This window comes from Scatophagus argus, chromosome 17 (assembly GCF_020382885.2).
Source record: "Scatophagus argus isolate fScaArg1 chromosome 17, fScaArg1.pri, whole genome shotgun sequence".
NCBI lineage: Eukaryota > Metazoa > Chordata > Actinopteri > Scatophagidae > Scatophagus > Scatophagus argus.
In genome coordinates this window covers 13,033,495-13,050,431 of record NC_058509.1, presented here as the reverse complement: position 1 = coordinate 13,050,431, position 16,937 = coordinate 13,033,495, and the positions used below count along the sequence as shown (strand labels likewise).

The 16,937-nt window shown below is 39.9% G+C and overlaps 1 long non-coding RNA gene across 1 annotated transcript; it reads left to right on the top strand.

The window, feature by feature from the left end:
* The first annotated feature begins 388 nt into the window (after positions 1 to 388).
* LOC124074201 lies at positions 389 to 2,925 on the top strand. The gene is made up of 3 exons (XR_006845801.1): positions 389 to 546; positions 1,036 to 1,129; positions 2,721 to 2,925. It is a non-coding gene; the product is annotated as an uncharacterized LOC124074201 (long non-coding RNA).
* The last annotated feature ends 14,012 nt before the right edge of the window (positions 2,926 to 16,937 follow it).

Sequence of the window (16,937 nt, the reverse complement as noted above, 5' to 3'; positions counted from 1 at the left end):
TCAGAGTTATTTTGGACTTAGAGTTCTACAATTCAATACACTAAGGCAACTTTTATAACTCGAAATAACTCAGAGGTTAGAAGATTTATATCCCAAGCTGATTTAGAGAAAATAGTTCAAATATCCATCATAATATATTAGACAAATACATTAATGCCCTCCTCTTTACTGACTGTAAGTGGGTGTTTTTCTGAGTGTCTATTTCAGTGCTGCCTGATCGGTGAACGTGGGGTTTTTACTCTCCCTGTGTGTGTGTACATTCATATTAATGTATGAGTTCACAAATAATTAAATGTGCTGCATTACAAAAATATGCATTACCTTGCTCTGCCATAAAGCATAGTGACTAGTGCGCCCAATTCCTGCGCAGTTTGCGCAATATCTACCCGCTCGAACAGCTTCAACCTCCCACAAGTCCTGCGTATGAGCCATTCAGCAGCGAACAGCAACACAGCGGCAGCACGGCTAACATGTCAGACAAGAAACAGACCGTGGACCTTGGCTTACTGGAGGAGGATGATGAGTTTGAAGAATTCCCAGCCGAGGGTAAATAATACACATAATATCTGAAGTTATGCTAAGCTTGTTTTCGTTTTATTGTCCATCGGTAACTGTAACGGCTTTTTTTCTGTGCTGGGCCCTGGAACGGTGACTCAGCTAGCCTAGCCGTATTAGCGTTAGCCTTAGATAGCGAATTTAATGACAATCCACCAGTCAGGTCACTATTAAAATAACTTAAACAAATGAGTCGAGTGATGGGGCTCTCTGTCACCAAATGTCCCAGTTATTGTTCTTGTGTTATTTCACATTTGCTTCTCCCTTGTTATGGTAGCCTGTATACTTTAGCTATTATGCTAACGTTTGCATGGTAGCTAGATAACTGAACGTTAATTCAAGCTAAGCTAAAGTGTTAGCCGTGAACGTTAACCCAGTGTTTGTGTTTTATTTGTTCTTTTCGTCTGTCAGTTTGAGACAACGGTGCTGATTGAGGATTTGTCTGCTTAATGCTGGTTATATTCTTTGTTTAATTCCTAGACTGGACGGGGCTGGATGAAGATGAAGATGCTCATGTTTGGGAAGACAACTGGGATGATGACAACGTAGAGGATGATTTTTCAAATCAACTGAGGTAATCTGAACATTCAACAAATTTTACAAGTCTAGCTATACTCCCTTAAAGGCTGTCAGAGCGTGTAACAACATTACAAGCCAAGTATTCCTGCTGACTCTTTTATTTTTTCACTCTGCTGTGTGATTAGTTCAGAACTAAATTGAGTCATTCGTGCATGAAATGGAAATAAACAATGACCAAAATGTATCCACAAATAAATATTCTGTACTTCCTATAGAGCAAAGCTGTCAAAAGTGGGGCTTGTGTCCTAAAGTTGTTCTGCCATAAACTTTGATTTGGCCCATCAGATGTTTCTTGTGAAAAAAAACAAACATACAATAAGAAGAATTATAAATAACTGTTTATGCTGTTGTTTTGTGGGGTAAAATGCTCTTTGGGTTCTGAAGACAGATTCTTGCATAACTTGAGTATGGTAAGCAGAGTGACACTTCAGGAACTCCGTCAGTTCTGGGAAATAGGGATCCTATTTCCATTTCGCATCTTTACAGCACAGCTCAGGATATGTATACCCCCAATAATTTGTACTACAGTAGTGGAATGATAAGATGTTGATCCATGAAATACTTCACTGTACAGTTAGCCACTTTGGACTCATGGGTTTATTATAATTTTTGTTTACTGAGTTACTGTAAAATCGAGGGTATATGTTTGAAATTATTGTTTTTTTTATTATTTTAGTTAAATGTGTTTTATTAAGAAACAATCACAAGTAGGTAAACAAAATGTGCCCACACACACGTATATACATACATATATTCGAACAAATTAAGTTGTTGTTATCAGAATGACTTGTTATTTGTTGAACTAATGCGTTTTGTTTTACTATTTTAAAACTATTCATAACTCATATAATTTTTTATACAAATAGACCTTAAAACATACTAAAACAATTGGATGTCATGTAAGTGAGTATAGATTTGCTGCCCAACATCTCAACATGGTACACACATCAAGAACTCTCCAAAATGCCTTTTAGTAAGCTACGTATTGCATATAGTTCTTTGATCAATATTAATCTCTTCATTTCTTATTTTGCAGCAATCATGGACCTCCACTTCCATTGATTAGGTTGTTCCTTGAAATTATGCCATGAAATCATAAATTGTGCCTTAAAAGTGTAAAATAAGGAAGACAAACAGCTACCTTAACTATCTTGAGTTTAACATTGTTGCTGTTTTAAAAGGATTGTGCATTACACATGAAAAGTTATGAGATCAGTCATGCCTTCAAGGCTTACACTTACACTTATTGAATAATCAATAACTGCTGGTAGATAAGTGGCTGCTCTGTTTTCATTTGAGTACACTTTAGATAGTAATATGCTATTTTGTTTTATTTAGGCCAATTATGATAGCCTTGCTGTTCGGGTTGTTTCATAAAGATATCATTATTGTTAAAGGGCACAGCTGCCATATATATGTAATCATCAAATCTATAGCAGCATGCATTATGCAATATTTATATATTTTTTCACTCCCATCTCTTAATGGTTCTCGCAATCAATAGCAGAGGGTACTTATGCCTCAACCACCCACCTGTAATCATCTCCACTGACTTGATCTTTCTATTTTCCTTTTCCTCCCTGCAGAGCTGAGCTGGAAAAACATGGTTACAAGATGGAGACATCATAACGGCTGACGGGGCTTCTTAGTATTCAGTGACATTGAATATGGACATTTATATCTGAATATTACTGGTTGACTACACACCACCAGAGGAGATTTGAGGATGTTAATTTGTTTCTTTTTTTGTAAGAAATATTGATCGAAGTAAAGAGTTTGGAGAAAACAGTACCTTTGAGTGTTTTCACTGACCATCAATACTGCAAAAGTTAAGACGACTGCATTTCAAGATAATAAATTTGCTACTGTTTACAGACTACATTTTTAGTTTATTTTATTTTTCTGCGTGTTGTCCAGCTGAGTTATATTTACATTGAACTACATACCATGACAAACATGAAAAAACTGGATTGCATGTCTTTCGTCATCACAGGAGCATTCATGAAATTGAGCAAGGTGTATTTGCAAATGAATATATCACAGGTGCCTTCAAATGTCCAATCTGTGTAGCTTAACCAGTAACTAAATGTAACTGATGCTGAATGGTCATTATCAGAAATCTAGCTTGTGTCTTGACATGTCACCTGAGGCATGAACTGTTAGTATATTGTTACATAAAATAAATCTATCTTTGCCGTTACTAGTTTTTGTAAGGAAGATGACTTGGGGGGTTTGCATAAATAGCTTCAAATTACAGTCTTTGTAAGAGCTGTTGATCTGCTCAGAGGCACATGTGCCAAGTCAACCTAATCTACCTGTAATGGATGGCTTGTTTTTGCCCTCTTGACACATTGTGCATTTATTTTGGGTGACATGAATTTTGAATTTTCAAGTGCTTGACGGAAGTATCCAAGATATTTGTGATCATTTTGTAGCAGCTGTACTTTAATGCAAGTCTCTGGTTAGTGAAACTGTCAGAGTGATGCCAGAGGAAGAGAGAACAAGTGTATATGGGGTGGTGGGGGTGTACATAAGCAGTGCACGGGGAAAGTACACACAATGCAAACAAGTGTGTTGTGTGTTGCGTGTTACACACATACAGAGGCAGTTCCTCTGTACTGTGCTGTATAACAGGCCCCTTCCCTCTCAGCCCCACAGTGCTGGGCTGAGTCCCTGAAGGAGAGATTATCCACTGCCGTGTTTGTCAGAGGTAGGGAGGGGGTCTCAGCATGGGGCCTCCCAGCCTGCCTTGCCTGGGCCTGCCCCTACTGCCAGCCAGGCCCTTCTCTTCCGCTTGGCACAGCGGGGACTCTTGTACTGAACCAGAGGCCAATTTATCCTCGCCACACTCCCCCGGCAAAATGATTTCTCTCTGTGTTTTGTCGACTCTCAGTCCCAGGGTCCTAATGAGGTGAAATGGATGCCAGTAAGACCAAGACTGCAAGAGCAGTTTTCATTCTGAAAACAACATCATCATCTGGAAAGTAACCTAAATACATTTACTCAAGTACTGTACATATAATTTTTGTAGTCTAGTACTTCCATTTTGTGCAACTTTTGCTTGAGATGAGCACATGGTTTTAAATGTGTTTTATTTGCAAACGCGACAGGACCGCTGACTTCACATAAATGTTCATAAACCATTAAAAGTCCCCATCTTAACAAATAATTTCTGATTAAGTCCTAGTCAAGTTAAGTCAAGTCATAAATCCTAAATAAATTGTCTGCTGGAAAAATACACCAACACAAAATCTGTATTTTGTTACATGAACGAATTAGACAGGTCACAATCATGAAAAAGCTTGGTTAAGCAAAATACCTGAATCAAACGAGTATAGTATTGTTTTAATAAAACCACTAATTTGTTCAGTTTGCAGTGATCATTTTATCGTCAACTGATTCTGTGAATAAAGCGTGGCCCTCCTGGTCCAATGTACAATGCTGTCCCAAATGTCTGAGTGGAGTGAAAAGTGTAAAACTGAAAGAGATGATTTTCAATGCAATTTAACATTACATAACATCAATTACTTTAAAAATTTCTATATACTTTTAAAGTTCAATTTGAATGCAGTTGTGCATTTATTTTAAGTATTGTGTACTTACCACTGCTTTCTGCCTGTGGGTGGCCCTTCCTGCTAGCTTATGTTAATTTACTCTTGTGGACCTGATTCATCAGCACTATTGGCTATTCACTATTTGGAAAGCATCGATCTGCACTTCAGAATGTTACACTCAGATTTTGTACATCAACGGCTGGAAAAGGTGGAAGTGGAAATCTGTTAGCTCAGGTCAAGCAGTTAAATATTGGCAACTGAAAGCATTCTGACAAGCATCTGACAATCTCTTGTTCTCCTCTGGGAAAACACAAAATCCCTGTTTACTACGAGTTATTATCCCAATCAGCTGCATATCAAAATCCAACAGCCCTCCTGAGTGTACGGCCCATGTTGTGATTGAAAGACAATGCTCCAGCTGCTACTGATATGCATGTCAATGAAAAAAATAAATATTTTGTAGGTGAGTGCCGAAGGAAACAAACCAAGGTCACACGAAGTGAGCTCTGATTCATACATACGTGATACTCTGATCTGTTTATGCCCTTGAAACTAAGGGCCCTGTGCCTGATGATTATTCTGAGGGTTGGGAAGTCAGTGAAGTGAGAGAATTGGTAAGTGAGAGCAACAGAGGAGGACCTGTGACCATTTTGTTTGTGCTGAGAGCATGAGATTGGTCCCTTGTGTTTGACACCGTGAGGGCCTCGATGGGCCCTCAATATTCAACCTCACACAGCTTGGCAGGCTTTTCGTTGTCTCTGTGCAAGTTCTACTTTGATCCCATTTAATTTTGGCTTTAATTTGTGCAAGCATTTTTGTGGTTCCTTTGTGACATATACAATTCACCTTCACATGTACAAGAAGGCTCCTGTGGCTGACACTGACTGACTTAGAGAGACCTGAATAACAATCTGCTGGGTGAATATTTTGAAACATTGAAAGGTTGCATTTCAAATCTTTTAAACAATGGATTACTGTTTTTTATAAGGGTAGTTCTCTATCCATGATTCAGTGGTGACAAAGTTTAGTCTTCATACAGAAATTCAAGTGTTGTATTATACTTTCACCAGATTACGTCTTGGATCAGTCCATGGAAAATACTGAATGCTGCAAATTCTGAAAACTGATTCTTAAAGCTTAGATACTTCAAAAAGCATTTTCTTATTTGCAAATCGGTTTCCCTCAGCCCACGCAGTTCTGAGACCACATGACTTCATGTGAGAGAGCAGCCAATGAAACTGTGGCAAGGACAATTTCATAACAATTCATGTTGGGAGATGGCAGATCCATTGTTCTCAAGGCACACAAGGCTGTGGGCGAGAGTCCCTGCTGCGTCTACTTTGAGGAAACACACCAGCCTCTCAGGCTATATTTTCCTGTCTTTTCTGCAGACACTGGAGGCTACTGTGACCATTTCAGCTCAAACCCCACCACTGCAGGCCCTGCTCTTCTCCCCTCTCAAATCCCCTCACCACTGAGAAGACGAAGCTGTCGCTGCACAGCTAGGAAGCATGCAGCTGCTACTATAATAGCCCTAATTGCACGTTTCTTTTGTTGGGTTGAAATTAGCGGCAGGGCTACAATACTACTACTAAAACCCCCAAAACCTCGAAGTAAAGATGGAGGGGAGAGAGTTTAAAAAAAAAAAGACACTCGGCTCGGGGTGCGTTCACCAGTGAGACTGCCAACCCACTGCCGAATGGCCCACACCTGCACGCTCACACCCCCGCTAAAGTAAACACGGATAATAAGGTATAATTACTTCAGAAAATAATAACGAGGAGCAACCCTTCAGACCCCCTTACTCCCAGTGACAAAGGACTGCCTGTTTATTGTGGGGGGTGAAACAGCCCCAACGGACGCTGGCGAATGCCCTATCAAAAGACCTGAGGGCCCTACTGAGGGTCCCTTATAGGACAGCCATCAGTGTCAAGGAGGACTGGGGCTTTTAAGTTGCCTCTACCATAACTGCCTCAATTAACCAGTATGGATTGACCACAGGCTGCTTTTCCAGCTCCATTCATTCTCATCAAAACCATCCTGTGTTGTCTTGAAATTTTTAGCCCCTTTATATGGGATGAAAAGAAAGCAGAATGTCCACCACCTAAAAACATACCAATAATATCATGCACAAAGCAAACTTTCCTTAAAGGTTCAGCTATCCATGTAAGTGGTGTATGAATAAGACAAGAGGGCGGAACTGTGATGACAATTACTGCAAGCAAATGTACAAAATGTAATCATTCATTGAATGCCATATCACAAAAACACTACAAAAGGCTCATACTCATGGAAAGAAAGTAATAATGCATTTAAGTGCAATAAGTTCTAGCTCTCCTGTGATTACAGATATTCTTTTACAACAGATGCATTAAAATACAGACAATAGCCTTTCAAGTGAGGTTGGAACACGGGGAGTAGTCTAACTTAAGCCAGAACCTCATGAAAATAACATGGAGTACTGTATACGGTTTTACTGATTTATTGATATTTATCATGTTGGTTTTGTTGAATTGCATGATGTCAACCAGTCATGTGAAATTCTACACCTTGCTATCTTTACAACATAGACTACAATGGCGAAAAGTCTTTAAGTCTTGTGACAAGTCTTGCAAAAGAGCAACATTTGCGAAAATACATTACACATTACATTACACTCAATTTCTGGCAGATGGTTAGAGTTAGCATAGCTTAGCATTAAGTGAAAAAGGTATTAGTCAAAAAAGCTAGGCTAGCGGCTTTGTCCAAATAGACCTATCAACACCTCAAAAGCTAATTAACAGAAATAAAGAAGCAAAGTGTAAAAACAACCCTGGACTGGTTATTCTTGGCCCTGAGCAGTTGCCAGGCAACCAGCAAAGACTCAAGGAAGTTACTGGTTGGAGCCAAAAGTGATCTAGTTCATATGGTGTGTTCCATTTACCTCAGAAGTTGGAAGTTAGACCTGGGAATAATGACACACCCGAGCTGAACATGTAGCCGATGGATTGCTCTAGCCATGTGAAGCAATACCAGTCACTAACAATGCGTTACGTTGTATCTGCACATGCAAACACTGCAGCAACATGTCCATGGTTAAAAGTTGGACAGTACTATGTGTATGTCTGATTTAGTGTGGCCCATATAAGACAGAAATGCTAATAAACTGTCAATTCTACAGCTTTCACTCAAATGGAATGCACCAGTAAATTTCACACAATAGAGTGAGTTTTTATTTTCTCATTTCGGTTTTTGTATGGAAAAAACAAATCTCTTGGGTTTTTTGAGATGCTGGTATGGGGAATTTGTTACCATTTCACTGAGCCAAGCTAGCTGTTTCCCATTGTATTCCCTTGTTTTGCTAAACTAAGCTAACTGACTACTAGCTGTGCAATTAACAGATTTTAAGAGTCTATTGCAAATTAACATATTTTCCATAATGTCCTACCTTTCTGTAGTACATTAAAGTACTCAGAAATTAATGTACTTCCAAACTTAAACCACACAAAAAAAGAATTTCATTTTAATCTAAATAATGTCATATGGTGACACTACTGTTTTGATCTTTAGAAAACTAAAGAAGTTTTCACTTCGAACGTCAAGTTCACTGAATGCCATAAATTGGCCCAATATTTCACACTTGTGGTTATGGAGAACATAAATATCTCAAATGGGAATATTTTACCTCACCCAGCTACATGTACAATAATAGATACAATATCTGGCTTATATTTCAAGCTTTGCTCCAAAACCTCCCTGTGTTTTTCTGAGAGTCATCACAGCTCAGCTGAAAATGAGGATAAACTCATCCAAGCATGTGAACATGACATGGGATAGTTGGGAGAGTAGGGGATCACGCCACGGACTCACTGTCACTTAAACCCATCTGGATTTTAACCCAATCTGACGTGTTGGCACACAGAAAGAAACAGATGGGTATGTTTCAGTTTAATGCTGTCCCTGGTGGTTGAGTCACTATGAAAACACAAGACTTCGTTTTGATGTCAGGGTGGATTATGAGCGCCCTGTTTCAGCCGTTTCAGCAGTTTATAACATGATCCATTTCACAGGTCTTTGACAGATATGATGGTGTGTATAATTTCACAGATATGAAACACAGAGGATGTATGTAGTTGTCTATATTGCCCCGCAAACCCAAAAAAACATGTGTGATCAAAACTGATCGAAAAGCATAATCTGGCTGATAACTATTATGTGAAATGTGGAATTGTTTGGGAGGGGAAAAAAAAGTAAATTTGCATTAACTAGAAAACATTGAGATAATACAAATTATTGTAATTGAACTTTGGGTAGTTACAGCTAACTGGTGAACTAGCCTTAGTAAAAGCTAATTTACTCTCTTTTTCCTGTTTTCCTTATTTCCCATTATTGAAAAATCAATTTTGATGCCCTGGTTTCTTAGTAAATAAGTTTGTTATACCACATAAATACAGCAGGAGCAAACTGGAGGAAAAAGGAACAATAGCAAAACATGAACTGCCTTAAGTTAATTAGCCTAGCATAGCAACTTTGGCTCTGGCTCCAATTAATTCACATATTTAAGCATATCTAATTAAAGATTTTTTTTTAACTAGTTGGGGAAGAAACAAAAAAATGTGTTTTATTTGTCTAAACATTGAATGCAGTGTCGAAATGTTTGTCAGTGTAGAGTTATGTGTTCAGCATCTGTGAAATCTGACACATGCACTTTGGTAATATCTCCTAAAAAACAATACTACTTATTTCCAGGGTGATAGTAACCTTTGACCTGCCTATGCTTTGAAATAACACATTCACTGAAGCAGATATTTTCACTGAGTAAATGTTTTACATCTATTTAACACGAGCCTTAGTTGAGTCCAGTACTTTTATCAACACAAAGGGGGATAATAGCTGCTGTGATTAAGAGTTTAATGTAAAGTGAATCAGTGTTGCATGTGAGTCATCCTCATGCCATCATTAAACCACAATGTGCAACCGAGCCAAATGGCCCTGTGAGGATGGCAGCGTGTTTTTAACTGTGACGTCTGTGGCAACAACACCCCCTGCTGCGTATCCTTCCCGTATGCCCATGATACCTGGCAATTAGGCAGTTTGTTTTCTATTTTTGCTCCCGGTTTTTACCCCCATCCCCTCCCAAACCTCCCATATTTGAACACACTGGATCAGCCATCCACCTGTCCTGCTGCACTTAAAAGCATTGGACAGTGAAGGAAGAGAAATTAACAGGGGGGACAATTTAGACACCGGAGAGGCTTTTTCCGCCAGAGCAATAAAGCACACTTGATGTTATTATCATCTCTGGTGAATTATCAGGCCTCTGATAATTGTAATTAATCAATCATCAGACTCATTCATGCACTCCCCTGTACCCCAGCATCACTGTAGCTCAACCTGAGCAGTGTTGACCTATGAGAAATCAATGTGCGGCCACAATTCAAGGCAATAGCAAGAGCTTCTTTCAGTTGGATCAAGTAATTAGTTCATGGTTAATTACATGGCTAACTGTATGCATCACAACTTCACAAGGCAGGGACACAAATGCAGGGGAAGAAAAAGTCCATTAAAGACCTTTAACATTTTGCAATCCAAATTCAAGTGAACAAGAAAAAGTTGCAGGACAAATCATCCCCTCAGTTCGCATCGATCATTTTCACCACATTCGACCCAAAAACCTCACCACTTCTCTGTGTGGCTAGGTTCAAAACAATAGCACATGTTTAACAAGGGGGTTCAATGACAGACAAACTCATAAAAGAGCACATAACGTTCTCTCTCTCACCCTTTTGCTGTCTTTACCTTACATCTCTCTCTCTCCATCTCACACACACACACATACACACACACACACACACGCACGTCTGGTAACACTGGGTGGGAGGCCTTGGCCCAGCCACAGTCAACTGGTCCCAGTCCCAACAAGGAAACAATTAATCATGTGTGAGCGGCTGTCTGAGTGTCTGCTCTCTGGACAACAACAACACTCAGCCATTTATCTCGCCTCAAGGCAGTACAACCAGCCAGCACACCACGCAGGCACGCACTCTCTCATCCTCTCTCTCTCACACACACACACACACACACACATACACACAGATGTGGAAGAAGAACAAAAGCACACACACTTCCAAAAATATACAAGAATGTAGACGTGCACATAAAAACCCATTAATGCAAGCACATGGACACATTCAACAGCAGATGTGAATGACATTTGGCATTTGACAATGCACGAACACACATGCACACGCACCCTCCCACACAGGTGCTTGCTGTTTTGTCGTCCTAATCAGATAGTTGTCAGCACTTCCTAATGGTCATGATGACATATACAGGAGCTACATGTTGTTGGCTCACTCCAGATCTCCAAGATCAAAGACAGACTACAACAACTCAACTTTCTTTCATAATTCATTTGAGAGTGGTGTCTTTTGCCACTGTTGCCTTTGAAATTTCAAACTACGTTTACTGTTCATTTGTCAAAAACAGAATGGAAGGACTGGGGCATTTTTCTTGCACTCCTCTGAGATGATGGAGCAAAGCTGAGTTGACAGTCATTTCATTTCAGGAAATTTGGTCGTCTCTAATTTAACTCTTGGTCTTCCGACATGGCAAGGCAGGTTAGAAGTGAGCTAAAACAGGCAAGACTTAGTTAAATTAAATAGGAAATTTGTCGTTTATTCCTCATTCCTGCATCTACCTCAAACAGGGGGTGGTTTGTGAGTGCAGGCCAGTGCACATGGTGGCTGTGTGCGCATGCAGCGCCTGCAGCTGAACATGTTGTTTCAAAGTGTGTATCTGTGCTCGTGAATTGGTGTAAGTGGACGAGCATCTCTACATGTGTAAGTGCATGCACAACCTGGTGAAAAAAGGACCCTAAACCTCAAGCGGGGCAAACAAAGAGGCCGGTGTGTATTTCAGGATGGGGCATCTGGATGGCATCAGGAAAGCCTGGCAGATTGGTAATGACACAGCTTACTCCTGAGATTCCTCGTGAGAAACACATCGCTGCAATCTGCAGTGGAAAAGGAGCTTTGAAGCGCCACTTAAGAACGCATCTGCATTCCAGTGTTTTCATGTGGCTATTTTTTGTTGTTTTTTTTAATTACACCACACATCTCTGTTTGAAGATAGGGTTGTACTTTGCAGGTGTACCACTGGTAAGAGTTAGTTTAGTTAGTTTGCAATCAGTGAAAATCAATTAGGAAAACAATGACAAGACATGTATACACAGTGAACTCCATGCCACAGTCACTGCATGAAAATCTCTACTGTGATATTGTATTTAATGCAAGATTCAGTGCCTGGCTAGCTGTTTCCCAGTGTTTCTAGTCTTTTTGTCAGGTATGTCATGATATCGGGCTTTCACTACAAAATTTATGTGGCCAAAGGAATTCACATTAACAATATTATCACGATATCTATGTAAAATTTGTTGAACGGCATTTCCAGCTGACTAGGGTGTCTACCAACACATACTGATGTTCTTCGGGTGCGAGGAAAGTGTCTCCCTATTGTCTGTCATTTCACCATAGCGCCTTAGATCAAGTGTGCTATGATGATGAACAGTGAACCCCAGTAATCCTTCAAAAACATTTAATCACCCTCTTCATGTTACATTATAAAACTTCCTGTACCAACTTGAACTACAATTAAGTCATTTAGACAAGTGTGGCCATCGTTCTCTCGCTCCCTGCTTCTCTCTCAGTCCAGGTGGCAGCTTGACAGGAAGAGGAACAGGAAAGGACTTAAAGATTTGCTGCTGCTCTTGTTCTCCTTCAAAGACAAATGCTCCTCTGATAATTTCCCACAATGCTCCTTGCATGGAGGCCTCTGTGATCAGTGGTTAAGAGAAAACGCAGGAATCTGACAGACAACTGCCTGAACCACGGGTACGAAACAAGAAAGGTAAGCCTCCTCTTTTTCTGTGTCCATCACCTACTCCCCCACCCTCATTCCCTCAGCCTACATTCATTCAGCCTACATTTGTGGGAAGCATCTGGGTTCATTTATCCCGTACTGGAGGACCCTTGTGCCCTCTCGGGTTGCAGGGTCTGAGCATGCTTCATTGTGGCTCCTTGTTGTTGTAGAAGAGAGGAGCTCGATCCTGCCTGCTGGCCTGTCTGGACCATCTCAAAGTTGCCATCCACCCCTTCCCCTGCTTCGCCAGGCCCCTGGCCTATCCCAGATGCCCTGAAGCATGGTTAGTGTAGCTCTTCATCTGAACTGAAAGATGCTAAACAGATTCATCCAGAAGCAACAGTGAAGACAGCCCAACTTGAGGTTTAGAAGAGTTTCATGGCAGACGGAAAAGACGAAGTCTGCAGAGGAGGCAAAGCCAGTGCATCAAATAAATGCATGTGTGTGTGGGAGAGACTGTTGTTAACTTTACTTCACTCACATGTTTGTGAATGCGCACATTAACATTTCCATAATGGGACAAGCGGACGTACACTAGATCTGCAATACATGTGTGGGAAATGCACTCCCACATTTCAAGACTGCAGGTGAAATGACTGAGAGGTCCATTCAGCCCTTCTGTTTGGTGTAATCCACAGTCCACTTAGTGCCAAACGTCAGTCCGGGTTATCAGGCTGCACAGCTGAATGGAAGCAGAGTGAGTCTGGCTGGTTACTTAAAGTCACTGAGAAGTTATTCAAACACCCAGTTATTATGGTGTAAACAAAGGCGGCTTGTCACACGCTATTACAGATATGGTGTTTACAAGAATGCCACTTTAATGCAGTGCATGTTATGTATGATGATTAAGGATAGTGTTTGACAACCGACTGATTGGAGAAATGAAAGTAGATCATAAGAGGCATTGTTTTGTTGTTAGACAGACAGCAGAGACTATGCAAACAGAGTGAACTCTATTATTTTGCTAATAGGCTCCCTATATAAGAGATAAAGAAAGAACATAATAGCTTTTATGTATTAGCACAAATAGTTTTTTTCTTATGGAAGAGGTAGTCCACAATGAACAACAATGAAAGTCATCAATATGTGTATAAGAGGCTATTTTTTTGTCTTGTACATACAGCACATTAAGGCTGGTATTTCTCTTATTGCCACCTTCTTGTCCTTTATGCAAGACAGATTTGTATGGGTCCTCCTATTCTATCTGGGAAAGCTGTCTGCTTTGTGGTTTTGGGGACACTTCTAAGTTATATAGAATTCCCATGTTGGCAAGTGTGAAACTTGCAATGAATTGCCATTGCACAATGGTTGTTTTCATCTCTGAGTTTGTGTTTTTCAAATGCAGAACACAACTGGAAGGACTCTGGCACCAATCTTGGTTCTTACATGAAACACCCCCCTCAATTAGAGGGGAAGTATCGTGGTTGTAATCAAGTGGTTGCAGGTTTGTAGCCGCCGTGTCCATCAGCAGCCATGTGTCCTGCTGATGTTTCCTTGAGCAAGACATTCAAACATCTCAGAAATGACAGATCTAATGAAGAACATTAGCTGAAATCGTACAAAACATAGAAGTGATTCTTGGAAGAATTAAAATGTGGGTTGTGTCAGGGCCACCCAACTGGCAACATAAAATTTGATCTGGCCAATCTGGGGAAAAAAAAGCTATTTTTACATTAGAATAATTGTGCTCACTGGGTTAAATAAATGAAAGACAGGGGTCATAATCCTTTTTGTTCAGCACATTATGCGCCCAATTAGCTCACAGACAACACATTGTTGTTTGCTTGAAGCTCCATTGGACACAGCTCTGCATCCTGGCATTTGTACCAACAACCTTCATGCCTTACGCTACATCCGCCATTTTTGGCTGGTGATTTGTCTGAAAGATTAAATCTGGTTGTATTTGACTGTATTCTTATTTTAAACTTAAAATCTTGCAACAAGACCAAAATCTACTTTTTAGAAAATATTACACAAACAGGAGTAAACAGAGAATTTATTTGGTATATTTTCAGCAGTGTGTTAAAACACAGTACTGGTGCATTTGGCATATTTTCAGCAGTGTGTTAAAACACAGTACTGGTGCATTTGGTATATTTTCAGCAGTGGGTTAAAACACAGTACTGGCGCAGTACTGAGTCCTTCTGGCAGCAGTGTGTATGTGGGAGTGACTCAAAATAAACTTCAGACATATCCTTTAACGCTACAAATAGGATATACGATGCAGCATAATTTCAACTGTTTATATCAGTTGAAATGAACAATCACTTTATTATAACTACTTTTGGGTTTGCTTTATTTATCCATTGTTTTCTAAGATTATGCTTGAAATAAATATATTAATGTTTCTTATTATTAAGAAGGCTCTGCTTTATTAAAAAGAAAATTTGGCAACAGTGATCTACAGTTAACTTTTCACAAAATGTCTAATCAGTGTACCATGGCAAAGGAAAAACCTCGCAAAGGAAATTTTTCAGTTGACATATATTGGTTAGCATGTATGATATGTATTGTCAAGAACTAATGAAATGTTGCACGTTAAACATAACCTATCTGCGGTAGGCTAATGCGGTGCAACAATGTAACATAGTGCAACTTGCCATTGACCTATGTTTTCCTTCATACCTGGAAAAACTGTTTTGGCAGTAAGTGACAAATCAATATGTCCTCAGTTGTTTCCACGTGTTAACTCTTTTTTTGGCATTGTGTCTCAATCCCATATATTTAAAAATGACAGTAAGAACAGAGAGAATGTCTGCAAAACAGTATTCTTGAGTTGTGAAAAATAGGACAAAGCCATTGCCACAAGAGGCCTCTTTTTTCAGGTCAGAAATGTCTTACAAATTTGAATCTCATTACCATGTCATGAATACGTCTTTGGGAATCCATTAGGCATTTCCTGGCTAAAACTACAATGAGAATTCACATTCAAGCAAAGAAAGAAAAGAAAGAGTGGGGAATGAGAATAAAGCCCTCTCGAGAACATTACAGTAAAGCTGTTTTAGCTCTTTCAGTCCACTTAAGAAGAGGCAGAAAAAAAAGATGTGAGTGACTGACAGATGATAGCAATAAAAGTAAGAACAAACTGGCCATTTTACTGCGGTAGGGCCATTTGAGAAGGGATTATTAACTTGTCAGCGTTTCAAACTGAGACACAACTTTTTCTCCTCCAAAACACATCCCCATGTCTCTGTTACTTTTATTAGAAAGTCTTTAAACCTTTTGACCCTGGAGGGCCTCCGTTATTGGCTGTTAATAGGGACGCACTGGTCAGTGGGGAGACCCTAAGTGCCCTATTAATCATTTGTTTAGAGCTTGGACCTATTTTGGGACCTCTGTGTTTAGCATGGGTTAAAAACAGGAGGAGGCAGATCGAGACAGCCGTCCGCCACTCATCGCTCAATCTGTCAGGACGCGTGGGCCCTTGGGGACACGGGCAGGAGACCCTCTAGCTATTGAGGTTCAAAGGTCTTAAGGTTTATCATTATTAGCCACTTACTCTGTGGCGCTTGACAGAATCATTGTTGCTTTGAAAGTTAAAAATAAGCCAAAATGCTGTTCTAAAAAAAGCTAAATCATTTCACTTTTTAAGATTTTTTTCACATAAACAGTCAAGAGTTTCACATGAAAGCTGCTAGACACTGTAGTTTACATGTCTCAAGTAAATTTTGCAGTTCATGAATAATACACAAGCAAAGCAAATGGTGCTACATGCTTCCTACACCAAATGCCACAAGTAAGTGAGTTGTTTTCTGGGCAGATTGACAGTGATGGGAAATAAAATGTCATGGGATCAAATCATTAATCTTGTCAAATATTGTCATATGACAGGGGAAAATACAGGTGTGGAGATTGCATCGTCTGATAAAACATTACTTACAGCCATTTTTCCAATAAGCAATGGACTCAGTGCTGTCAATATTTGGAGGGGATGCGAGGTATGCCCTAGTGAAGGCCATTTTGAAAGGAGCAGAGAGCCTGCTGGGAAAAATACAGTGGTTCATGCTGGGTCTCCGGGAAGCTGAAAAGCCACCAGCAAAAAGCTATGAATTATTTTGAGCGCAAAATACATTTTCTTTGAAGACTGTCGGGCCATTAGAGCCCTTTTGCTCCCTTTTAAATTGTTTTTATGCTGTGAGTAATGTTAACCTTTGCTTTTGTAGTCATGAAATTCTCTCTGCACCTTTTTCCCTCCTGGCACAAAGCATAGATGGGCTGGAAAAGCTGGAAATAAAGTACAGGAACCATTTACTGTGAGGAAGGACTACTTGTGAGGAAAGAACTAAGGCTTTTATTCTGATGTCTACAGACCTCTTTTCCTTCGTGCAGCAGACAGTCAATGTGCATAAG